This window comes from Oncorhynchus keta, chromosome 21 (assembly GCF_023373465.1).
Source record: "Oncorhynchus keta strain PuntledgeMale-10-30-2019 chromosome 21, Oket_V2, whole genome shotgun sequence".
NCBI classification, from domain to species: Eukaryota; Metazoa; Chordata; class Actinopteri; order Salmoniformes; family Salmonidae; genus Oncorhynchus; species Oncorhynchus keta.
The window spans coordinates 45,511,524-45,525,160 of NC_068441.1; the positions used below are offsets into that span (position 1 = coordinate 45,511,524).

Consider the following 13,637-nt stretch of genomic DNA (forward strand, 5'->3'; position numbering starts at 1 on the left):
CCGTTCCCTCACTGTGATAATGTGTCTCAGTACTATACCGTTATGATGATGCTCACTGTGATAATGTGTAAGTACTATACCGTTATGATGATGCCGTTCCTCACTATGATAATGTCTCAGTACTATACCGTTATGATGATGCTGTTCCCTCACTATGATAATGTCTCAGTACTATACCGTTATGATGATGCTGTTCCCTCACTGTGATAATGTCTCAGTACTATACCGTTATGATGATGCCGTTCCCTCACTGTGGTAATGTGTCTCAGTACTATACCGTTATGATGATGCTGTTCCCTCACTATGATAATGTCTCAGTACTATACCGTTATGATGATGCCGTTCCCTCACTGTGATAATGTCTCAGTACTATACCGTTATGATGATGCCGTTCCTTCACTGTGGTAATGTGTCAGTACTATACCGTTATGATGATGCAGTTCCCTCACTGTGATAATGTGTCTCAGTACTATACCGTTATGATGATGCTGTTCCCTCACTGTGATAATGTCTCAGTACTATACCGTTATGATGATGCCGTTCCCTCACTGTGATAATGTCTCAGTACTATACAGTTATGATGATGCTGTTCCCTCACTATGATAATGTCTCAGTACTATACCGTTATGATGATGCCGTTCCCTCACTGTGATAATGTCTCAGTACTATACCGTTATGATGATGTCGTTCCCTCACTGTGATAATGTCTCAGTACTATACAGTTATGATGATGCTGTTCCCTCACTATGATAATGTCTCAGTACTATACAGTGATGATGCTGTTCCCTCACTATGATAATGTCTCAGTACTATACCGTTATGTATGCCGTTCCCTCACTGTGATAATGTCTCAGTACTATGATGATGATGTCGTTCCCTCACTGTGATAATGTCTCAGTACTATACAGTTATGATGATGCTGTTCCCTCACTATGATAATGTCTCAGTACTATACAGTTATGATGATGCTGTTCCCTCACTATGATAATGTCTCAGTACTATACCGTTATGATGATGCTTCCCTCACTGTGATAATGTGTCTCAGTACTATACCGTTATGATGATGCCGTTCCCTCACTGTGATAATGTGTACTATACCGTTATGATGATGCTACTATGATAATGTCTCAGTACTATGATGATGATGCTGTTCCCTCACTATGATAATGTCTCAGTACTATACCGTTATGATGATGCCGTTCCCTCACTGTGATAATGTCTCAGTCACTGTGATAATAATGTCTCAGTACTATACAGTTATGATGATGCTGTTCCCTCACTATGATAATGTCTCAGTACTATACCGTTATGATGATGCCGTTCCCTCACTGTGATAATGTCTCAGTACTATACCGTTATGATGATGTCGTTCCCTCACTGTGATAATGTCTCAGTACTATACAGTTATGATGATGCTGTTCCCTCACTATGATAATGTCTCAGTACTATACAGTTATGATGATGCTGTTCCCTCACTATGATAATGTCTCAGTACTATACCGTTATGATGATGCCGTTCCCTCACTGTGATAATGTGTCTCAGTACTATACCGTTATGATGATGCCGTTCCCTCACTGTGATAATGTGTAAGTACTATACCGTTATGATGATGCCGTTCCCTCACTATGATAATGTCTCAGTACTATACCGTTATGATGATGCTGTTCCCTCACTATGATAATGTCTCAGTACTATACCGTTATGATGATGCTGTTCCCTCACTGTGATAATGTCTCAGTACTATACCGTTATGATGATGCCGTTCCCTCACTGTGGTAATGTGTCTCAGTACTATACCGTTATGATGATGCTGTTCCCTCACTATGATAATGTCTCAGTACTATACCGTTATGATGATGCCGTTCCCTCACTGTGATAATGTCTCAGTACTATACCGTTATGATGATGCCGTTCCTTCACTGTGGTAATGTGTCAGTACTATACCGTTATGATGATGCAGTTCCCTCACTGTGATAATGTGTCTCAGTACTATACCGTTATGATGATGCTGTTCCCTCACTGTGATAATGTCTCAGTACTATACCGTTATGATGATGCCGTTCCCTCACTGTGATAATGTCTCAGTACTATACACTATGATAATGTCTCAGTACTATACCGTTATGATGATGCCGTTCCCTCACTGTGATAATGTCTCAGTACTATACCGTTATGATGATGTCGTTCCCTCACTGTGATAATGTCTCAGTACTATACCGTTATGATGATGCTGTTCCCTCACTATGATAATGTCTCAGTACTATACCGTTATGATGATGCTGTTCCCTCACTGTGATAATGTCTCAGTACTATACCGTTATGATGATGCCGTTCCCTCACTGTGATAATGTCTCAGTACTATACACTGTGATAATGTCTCAGTACTATACAGTTATGATGATGCTGTTCCCTCACTATGATAATGTCTCAGTACTATACAGTTATGATGATGCTGTTCCTCACTATGATAATGTCAGTACTATACCGTTATGATGATGACTGTGATAATGTGTCTCAGTACTATACCGTTATGATGATGCCGTTCCCTCACTGTGATAATGTGTCAGTACTATACCGTTATGATGATGCCGTTCCCTCACTATGATAATGATACTATGTTATGATGATGCTGTTCCCTCACTATGATAATGTCTCAGTACTATACCGTTATGATGATGCCGTTCCCTCACTGTGATAATGTCTCAGTACTATACCGTTATGATGATGTCGTTCCCTCACTGTGATAATGTCTCAGTACTATACAGTTATGATGATGCTGTTCCCTCACTATGATAATGTCTCAGTACTATACCGTTATGATGATGCCGTTCCCTCACTGTGATAATGTCTCAGTACTATACTATCCGTTATGATGATGTCGTTCCCTCACTGTGATAATGTCTCAGTACTATACAGTTATGATGATGCTGTTCCCTCACTATGATAATGTCTCAGTACTATACAGTTATGATGATGCTGTTCCCTCACTATGATAATGTCTCAGTACTATACCGTTATGATGATGCTGTTCCCTCACTGTGATAATGTGTCTCAGTACTATACCGTTATGATGATGCCGTTCCCTCACTGTGATAATGTCTCATGTATGCTTCCCTCACTATGATAATGTCTCAGTACTATACCGTTATGATGATGCTGTTCCCTCACTATGATAATGTCTCAGTACTATACCGTTATGATGATGCTGTTCCCTCACTGTGATAATGTCTCAGTACTATACCGTTATGATGATGCCGTTCCCTCACTGTGGTAATGTGTCTCAGTACTATACCGTTATGATGATGCTGTTCCCTCACTATGATAATGTCTCAGTACTATACCGTTATGATGATGCCGTTCCCTCACTGTGATAATGTCTCAGTACTATACCGTTATGATGATGCCGTTCCTTCACTGTGGTAATGTGTCAGTACTATACCGTTATGATGATGCAGTTCCCTCACTGTGATAATGTGTCTCAGTACTATACCGTTATGATGATGCTGTTCCCTCACTGTGATAATGTCTCAGTACTATACCGTTATGATGATGCCGTTCCCTCACTGTGATAATGTGTCAGTACTATACCGTTATGATGATGCCGTTCCTTCACTGTGATAATGTGTCAGTACTATGTTATAATGCCGTTCCCTCAGTGATAATGTGTCAGTACTACCGTTATGATGATGCCGTTCCCTCACTGTGATGTGATAATGTGTCAGTACTACACCGTTATGATGATGCCGTTCCCTCACTGTGATAATGTGTCAGTACTATACCGTTATGATGACGCCGTTCCCTCACTGTGATAATGTGTCAGTACTACACCGTTATGATGATGCCGTTCCCTCACTGTGATAATGTCTCAGTACTATACCGTTATGATGATGCCGTTCCCTCACTGTGATATGATGATGATAATGCTGTTCCCTCACTGTGATAATGTCTCAGTACTATACCGTTATGATGATGTCGCCCTCACTGTGATAATGTCTCAGTACTATACAGTTATGATGATGCTGTTCCCTCACTATGATAATGTCTCAGTACTATACCGTTATGATGATGCTGTTCCCTCACTGTGATAATGTCTCAGTACTATACAGTTATGATGATGCTGTTCCCTCACTATGATAATGATGTTATGATGATGCCGTTCCCTCACTGTGATAATGTGTTCCCTCAGTAATGTCTATACTATACGTTATGATGATGCCGTTCCCTCACTGTGATAATGTCTCAGTACTATACCGTTATGATGATGTCGTTCCCTCACTGTGATAATGTCTCAGTACTATACAGTTATGATGATGCTGTTCCCTCACTATGATAATGTCTCAGTACTATACAGTTATGATGATGCTGTTCCCTCACTATGATAATGTCTCAGTACTATACCGTTATGATGATGCCGTTCCCTCACTGTGATAATGTGTCTCAGTACTATACCGTTCCCTCACTGTGATAATGATGATGATGTTCCTCACTCACTATACCGTGATAATGTGTTCCCTCACTATGATAATGTCTAGTACTATACCGTTATGATGATGCTGTTCCCTCACTGTGATAATGTCTCAGTACTATACCGTTATGATGATGCCGTTCCCTCACTGAATGTGTCTCAGTACTATACCGTTATGATGATGCTGTTCCCTCACTATGATAATGTCTCAGTACTATACCGTTATGATGATGCCGTTCCCTCACTGTGATAATGTCTCAGTACTATACCGTTATGATGATGCCGTTCCTTCACTGTTAATGTGTCCTATACTCCCTCACTGTGATAATGTCTCAGTACTATACCGTTATGATGATGCTGTTCCCTCACTGTGATAATGTCTCAGTACTATACCGTTATGATGATGCCGTTCCCTCACTGTGATGATAATGTGATGCTCCCTCAGTACTATACCGTTATGATGATGCCGTTCCCTCACTATGATAATGTCTCAGTACTATACCGTTATGATGATGCTGTTCCCTCACTATGATAATGTCTCAGTACTATACCGTTATGATGATGCCGTTCCCTCACTGTGATAATGTCTCAGTACTATACCGTTATGATGATGTCGTTCCCTCACTGTGATAATGTCTCAGTACTATACAGTTATGATGATGCTGTTCCCTCACTATGATAATGTCTCAGTACTATACCGTTATGATGATGCCGTTCCCTCACTGTGATAATGTCTCAGTACTATACCGTTATGATGATGTCGTTCCCTCACTGTGATAATGTCTCAGTACTATACAGTTATGATGATGCTGTTCCCTCACTATGATAATGTCTCAGTACTATACAGTTATGATGATGCTGTTCCCTCACTATGATAATGTCTCAGTACTATACCGTTATGATGATGCCGTTCCCTCACTGTGATAATGTGTCTCAGTACTATACCGTTATGATGATGCTTCCCTCACTGTGATAATGTGTAAGTACTATACCGTTATGATGATGCTTCCCTCACTATGATAATGTCTCAGTACTATACTTATGATGATGCTGTTCCCTCACTATGATAATGTCTCAGTACTATACCGTTATGATGATGCTGTTCCCTCACTGTGATAATGTCTCAGTACTATACCGTTATGATGATGCCGTTCCCTCACTGTGGTAATGTGTCTCAGTACTATACCGTTATGATGATGCTGTTCCCTCACTATGATAATGTCTCAGTACTATACCGTTATGATGATGCCGTTCCCTCACTGTGATAATGTCTCAGTACTATACCGTTATGATGATGCCGTTCCTTCACTGTGGTAATGTGTCAGTACTATACCGTTATGATGATGCAGTTCCCTCACTGTGATAATGTGTCTCAGTACTATACCGTTATGATGATGCTGTTCCCTCACTGTGATAATGTCTCAGTACTATACCGTTATGATGATGCCGTTCCCTCACTGTGATAATGTGTCAGTACTATACCGTTATGATGATGCCGTTCCTTCACTGTGATAATGTGTCAGTACTATACCGTTATGATGATGCCGTTCCCTCACTGTGATAATGTGTCAGTACTACACCGTTATGATGATGCCGTTCCCTCACTGTGATAATGTGTCAGTACTATACCGTTATGATGATGCCGTTCCCTCACTGTGATAATGTGTCAGTACTACACCGTTATGATGATGCCGTTCCCTCACTGTGATAATGTGTCAGTACTATACCGTTATGATGACGCCGTTCCCTCACTGTGATAATGTGTCAGTACTACACCGTTATGATGATGCCGTTCCCTCACTGTGATAATGTCTCAGTACTATACCGTTATGATGATGCCGTTCCGTCACTGTGATAACATGTCAGTACTATACCGTTATGATAATGCTGTTCCCTCACTGTGATAATGTCTCAGTACTATACCGTTATGATGATGTCGTTCCCTCACTGTGATAATGTCTCAGTACTATACAGTTATGATGATGCTGTTCCCTCACTATGATAATGTCTCAGTACTATACCGTTATGATGATGCTGTTCCCTCACTGTGATAATGTCTCAGTACTATACAGTTATGATGATGCTGTTCCCTCACTATGATAATGTCTCAGTACTATACCGTTATGATGATGCCGTTCCCTCACTGTGATAATGTCTCAGTACTATACAGTTATGATGATGCTGTTCCCTCACTATGATAATGTCTCAGTACTATACCGTTATGATGATGCCGTTCCCTCACTGTGATAATGTCTCAGTACTATACCGTTATGATGATGTCGTTCCCTCACTGTGATAATGTCTCAGTACTATACAGTTATGATGATGCTGTTCCCTCACTATGATAATGTCTCAGTACTATACAGTTATGATGATGCTGTTCCCTCACTATGATAATGTCTCAGTACTATACCGTTATGATGATGCCGTTCCCTCACTGTGATAATGTGTCTCAGTACTATACCGTTATGATGATGCCGTTCCCTCACTGTGATAATGTGTAAGTACTATACCGTTATGATGATGCCGTTCCCTCACTATGATAATGTCTCAGTACTATACCGTTATGATGATGCTGTTCCCTCACTATGATAATGTCTCAGTACTATACCGTTATGATGATGCTGTTCCCTCACTGTGATAATGTCTCAGTACTATACCGTTATGATGATGCCGTTCCCTCACTGTGGTAATGTGTCTCAGTACTATACCGTTATGATGATGCTGTTCCCTCACTATGATAATGTCTCAGTACTATACCGTTATGATGATGCCGTTCCCTCACTGTGATAATGTCTCAGTACTATACCGTTATGATGATGCCGTTCCTTCACTGTGGTAATGTGTCAGTACTATACCGTTATGATGATGCAGTTCCCTCACTGTGATAATGTGTCTCAGTACTATACCGTTATGATGATGCTGTTCCCTCACTGTGATAATGTCTCAGTACTATACCGTTATGATGATGCCGTTCCCTCACTGTGATAATGTGTCAGTACTATACCGTTATGATGATGCCGTTCCTTCACTGTGATAATGTGTCAGTACTATACCGTTATGATGATGCCGTTCCCTCACTGTGATAATGTGTCAGTACTACACCGTTATGATGATGCCGTTCCCTCACTGTGATAATGTGTCAGTACTATACCGTTATGATGATGCCGTTCCCTCACTGTGATAATGTGTCAGTACTACACCGTTATGATGATGCCGTTCCCTCACTGTGATAATGTGTCAGTACTATACCGTTATGATGACGCCGTTCCCTCACTGTGATAATGTGTCAGTACTACACCGTTATGATGATGCCGTTCCCTCACTGTGATAATGTCTCAGTACTATACCGTTATGATGATGCCGTTCCCTCACTGTGATAACGTGTCAGTACTATACCGTTATGATAATGCTGTTCCCTCACTGTGATAATGTCTCAGTACTATACCGTTATGATGATGTCGTTCCCTCACTGTGATAATGTCTCAGTACTATACAGTTATGATGATGCTGTTCCCTCACTATGATAATGTCTCAGTACTATACCGTTATGATGATGCTGTTCCCTCACTGTGATAATGTCTCAGTACTATACAGTTATGATGATGCTGTTCCCTCACTATGATAATGTCTCAGTACTATACCGTTATGATGATGCTGTTCCCTCACTGTGATAATGTCTCAGTACTATACCGTTATGATGATGTCGTTCCCTCACTGTGATAATGTCTCAGTACTATACAGTTATGATGATGCTGTTCCCTCACTATGATAATGTCTCAGTACTATACAGTTATGATGATGATGTTCCCTCACTATGATAATGTCTCAGTACTATACCGTTATGATGATGCCGTTCCCTCACTGTGATAATGTCTCAGTACTATACCGTTATGATGATGTCGTTCCCTCACTGTGATAATGTCTCAGTACTATACAGTTATGATGATGCTGTTCCCTCACTATGATAATGTCTCAGTACTATACAGTTATGATGATGCTGTTCCCTCACTATGATAATGTCTCAGTACTATACCGTTATGATGATGCCGTTCCCTCACTGTGATAATGTGTCTCAGTACTATACCGTTATGATGATGCCGTTCCCTCACTGTGATAATGTGTAAGTACTATACCGTTATGATGATGCCGTTCCTCACTATGATAATGTCTCAGTACTATACCGTTATGATGATGCTGTTCCCTCACTATGATAATGTCTCAGTACTATACCGTTATGATGATGCTGTTCCCTCACTGTGATAATGTCTCAGTACTATACCGTTATGATGATGCCGTTCCCTCACTGTGGTAATGTGTCTCAGTACTATACCGTTATGATGATGCTGTTCCCTCACTATGATAATGTCTCAGTACTATACCGTTATGATGATGCCGTTCCCTCACTGTGATAATGTCTCAGTACTATACCGTTATGATGATGCTGTTCCCTGACTGTGATAATGTGTCTCAGTACTATACCGTTATGATGATGCCGTTCCCTCACTGTGATAATGTGTCTCAGTACTATACAGTTATGATGATGCTGTTCCCTCACTGTGATAATGTCTCAGTACTATACCGTTATGATGATGCTGTTCCCTCACTGTGATAATGTCTCAGTACTATACCGTTATGATGATGCTGTTCCCTCACTGTGATAATGTCTCAGTACTATACAGTTATGATGATGCTGTTCCCTGACTGTGGTAATGTGTCAGTACTATACCGTTATGATGATGCTGTTCCCTCACTGTGATAATGTCTCAGTACTATACCGTTATGATGATGCTGTTCCCTCACTGTGATAATGTCTCAGTACTATACCGTTATGATGATGCTGTTCCCTCACTGTGATAATGTCTCAGTACTATACCGTTATGATGATGCTGTTCCCTCACTGTGATAATGTCTCAGTACTACACCGTTATGATGATGCCGTTCCCTCACTGTGATAATGTCTCAGTACTATACAGTTATGATGATGCCGTTCCTTCACTGTGATAATGTCTCAGTACTATACCGTTATGATGATGCCGTTCCCTCACTGTGATAATGTGTCTCAGTACTATACAGTTATGATGATGCTGTTCCCTGACTGTGATAATGTGTCTCAGTACTATACAGTTATGATGATGCCGTTCCCTCACTGTGATAATGTCTCAGTACTATACCGTTATGATGATGCCGTTCCCTCACTGTGATAATGTCTCAGTACTATACCGATATGATGATGCCGTTCCCTCACTGTGATAATGTCTCAGTACTATAACATTATGATGATGCCGTTCCCTCACTGTGATAATGTCTCAGTACTATACCGTTATGATGATGCCGTTCCCTCACTGTGATAATGTCTCAGTACTATACCGTTATGATGATGCTGTTCCCTCAATGTGGTAATGTGTCTCAGTACTATACCGTTATGATGATGCTGTTCCCTCACTGTGATAATGTGTCTCAGTGACAGCACAGGACAACTATAAGACAAAATGCACTGTAAAAGATGCTCTCATGGTCGAAAGCCTTACACTAGATATGAAGACAAACTCCAGTAGTTGTCATGAAAATCGTATTACTGGGGCAGTAAAGGAAAGAAACACAGGAGAGAATAAAACGTAGGGCTTATGTTAAGTCCTGACATGTCAATGCGGAAGGGATATCTGGTAAAAGCCTGTGGACTTAAATGTACTATATTATAGCCCTTAAATTAGCATTCTCCAGAAACAATTGAGAGGTGTTAAAAGGGATTTGGGTATTACTTGAACAAGTGACGAGAGAGAAAGCCATACACATTACATCCACTGTTGTGTCAACACAAGCACATGAAGCTGGTAAACACATAACACATATAGCGACACCTAGTTCGTACCCCATACCCTGTCTGGAAGACATTTTGGGGTTGAGAAGACCTTCTCGACACACAACAGCCACGTCGCCCTGATCCATCTGATTATGTTATATGTTATCAAATTACTGAAAAGGCAGATGCTGTAAACAAATTCACACACTGTAATCTGGAGAGCTTGGGTTCTTTACCTGGGCGTTACCTCTTATAGCAAAGACACTGACACAGACATATTCAATTGGGAAGGTCCATAAGGTCCATAATCATGTGAGTCAGCAGATGTTGGTTGCATGTTAATCCAGAGCATTGGGAACACACGAAGACAGAATTGGGAGAATTGCTTTAGCGACAAGAGCAGGATTTTCTCTTAATCTACTCCCGGTTTATTATGGTAATCAGGTTTTGATTACCGTGCGTGCTGACGTTTCCTTTCGTATGTAAATATGGAGTGACTTATAATTGATTAATAATCTATCACATAATAATAATTTAATTTGTAGAGCGCATTTTCCACACTCAATGCACATGTCTAAATGTATTTATTTATCCCAAACATACTGGTTTAACATTCCAATCTCTCAAAGAATGTGCTTATGATAAAGACCCTGTTGGGGAAATTGAAATAATATTTTGCATTTCTATGAACACTGATTGCATACTTATATAGTAGTTAATTGGGGGTCTGTTGACGAAAATGTATAATAAACATTTGTATTCCAGCACACAGTTGGTTGAGAAGGTTTGAATCTTAACGCCTGAGGATTATTTTTCTCAGACAGGGGGTGGGGGGCTGCAGCACCCTCAGCAACCCTACTTCCTGCGGATATGGCCAGTGGTTTCATTTAAGCAAAGTAAACCAACAAAACTAAAGTTGAATGTGCTGGAAAACTTTGTTTTTGGTTGTGGTACTCATTTGAATCTCCTGATTATTATATTATCAACCCCAAATTTGACTTAAAACACGTTTTTGGGGGATGTAATATGTACATGTATGTTAAGGTATACAGGAACATGTATAAACACTTTGCTAATGGTTAATAAAGGCCTGAGGAGGTGTGATATATGGCCAATATACCACGGCACAACGCAATGCAGAGTGCCTGGATACAGCCCTTAGCCGTGGTATATTGGCCATATATCACAACGCCCCGAGGTGGCTTATTGCTATTATAAACTGGTTACCAACGTAATAAGAGTGGTAAAAAGAGCGGTAAAAAATGTTTTGTCATACCCGTGGTATACGGTCTGATATACCACGGCTGTCAGCCAATCAGCATTCAGGGCTCGACCCACCCAGTTTATAATAAAGTATTTGATAATGGTTTATAAGCAGGTTATAAGTACAAATCCAAATGAAGCATTAGCTACGTAAATGTGTGCTCATTCCATAGTCACCTGACCTTGTTGGTTTCTTTAGAATGATATACTCTTCAGGTATTCTGGTCCTTCTCAATATTCCACCCCTTCTTCCACTCTTTCCATCTGCCCCACAGACCTGAAACAAAGGAGGAACAGGAGTCTACTTAATTGTTTTCCAAGTTAAGATGAATTAATTTCCAAGACGTACATCTAACGGCAGAGAGGGGAGGTAATTTGCTAATGGAATGGAGAGAAATGGGGGGAACATTTCCCTAGCGGATGAAAAGTGAGGCTACTCTCACACTGTCTGGAAGTGAAGGCAAGAGCTAAAGTGGTTTTATAAAACAGAGTCATTAACTGTCATCCTCTACTCTCAGGTCGGGGGGGGTAAGAAGGCACCACTTTGTTCGGGGCGAGAGCACATTCAATAACCCACAGACATTTATTTAATTACCTTCCTCCCCACCCCCGAAGGTAGGGTACAGGATCCCCCCGAGACGGTGCCATGTCTATTTAAACTCTTTTAATTACATTTTAACTCCCGTCTAATTACACAAACTTTGTTCCTGACAACGTACTTACGAAGAGATACATCCTGCATCTACCCCACAGCAGTCAGCCAGTGGGCCAAGACGCGTGTTATTAACTCTGTCATTACGGGTTGAGTGTGAAGTTGGCCCCTTGCTAATAGCCTGTCTGTTGTGCTGCTTGGTGTGCTTCAGCAAGTAGATAGGTGGCTTGGTCAAAGAAGATTGACCATTGATTAAAATGAGGGTGATTTTCTCTGTTTACCTGGAAACCCACATTTGATCCAGAATTGATATGTGAATAAAAGTTAATGTGATAATATAACAACAACAAAAAAGAGATCATTTCAAAAGGCTATTTTATTTTATTACAAAGGAACAATGTTGGCCCTCGTACTTGTACCTTTCGTTTGGCATCAGAAATCGAAACGTATGGTACAGCTATGGTAAATCAATGCTTGAGGCTCACAGTATATGCTCGCACGGCATATACTGTACCTAGGATCTTAAATTTGATCACTCTTTTGTTGCTGAGAGTTTTGTAGATGAGCTTCATGATTTATAGAAATTCACTAACACACGCTTATATTAACAGTATTGCACTTTTCATTAAGCTTAATTTTGGCCAGCTAATAGCCTAACCACTGATCTAGCAACATTATGGACTAAATGTTAACATTTTGCTGCCACAATACTGGTCAAATTAAGATCCTATACTTGTAAAGCACAGTGTTTGTATACATTGCATCAAATAACAAAGCAACACTTCAGAAATGGTGACTCTGACTTGGACATAATGCACAGTCAAACAGTGAGACCTCGTGTACTTTGGTGAAAACAAACCTACAAGATAACTGTCGTTGAGCACTAACATAAGCCCTTGAGGAGATGCTCAAGCACACAGCTCACCTGATCAAACACTTCAGTGTACGGAGAGATTGTTTCCTCAGGCCTCTGACAGTTCCCTGCATCGCTCCAGTTGTGCTTAAACAGATCCACCACATCACGGGGCGTCTACAGACCCTGAGGTGGAATGACATCCTCTTCACACAGTTTTAAAAAATAAATTATACTTTGATTTATCTCCGTCTCTTTGTTTGTGTAGGCATTGAAAGATTTCACACTGTAGCCTTGGAGGTGTGGCGCGAATTAGGAGCGCAAACGAATACGTAGCACGGTGGTATTGTGTTGAAACACGGAGCCTAAGACGTAGGATACTGATTTATTCTCTTAGAACAATAGTATAACTAACACCAATCATGTTGTCTTTCACCTGGAGTTGACCTTAATGAACACAACATTATTTTCTACCTCTTTGACCTAAAAATACCCTTGCGAAATCAAAATCACTTATATTTTTGTACAATAAAAGCAGAGGAAACTTTAACTTTAGTGTGTCTTAGCATTGTTTGTCTCTACTTTTGGAAACAAGAATCA

The 13,637-nt window shown here is 40.5% G+C and overlaps 1 protein-coding gene across 4 annotated transcripts in view; it reads right to left on the bottom strand.

Moving 5' to 3' along the window:
• LOC118372930 (cadherin-22) overlaps nt 1-13,637 on the bottom strand; it is a 325,996-nt gene that overhangs the window by 254,140 nt on the left and 58,219 nt on the right. For 2 of the 4 annotated variants that reach the window (XM_052474027.1, XM_052474023.1), the window contains exon 2: nt 11,715-11,809. The gene's annotated coding sequence lies outside the window, so the exon portion shown is untranslated. Of the gene's footprint in view, nt 1-11,709; nt 11,810-13,109; nt 13,224-13,637 lie in introns of all 4 variants that reach the window. The other 2 variants (XM_052474024.1, XM_052474025.1) reach the window with 2 other exon arrangements.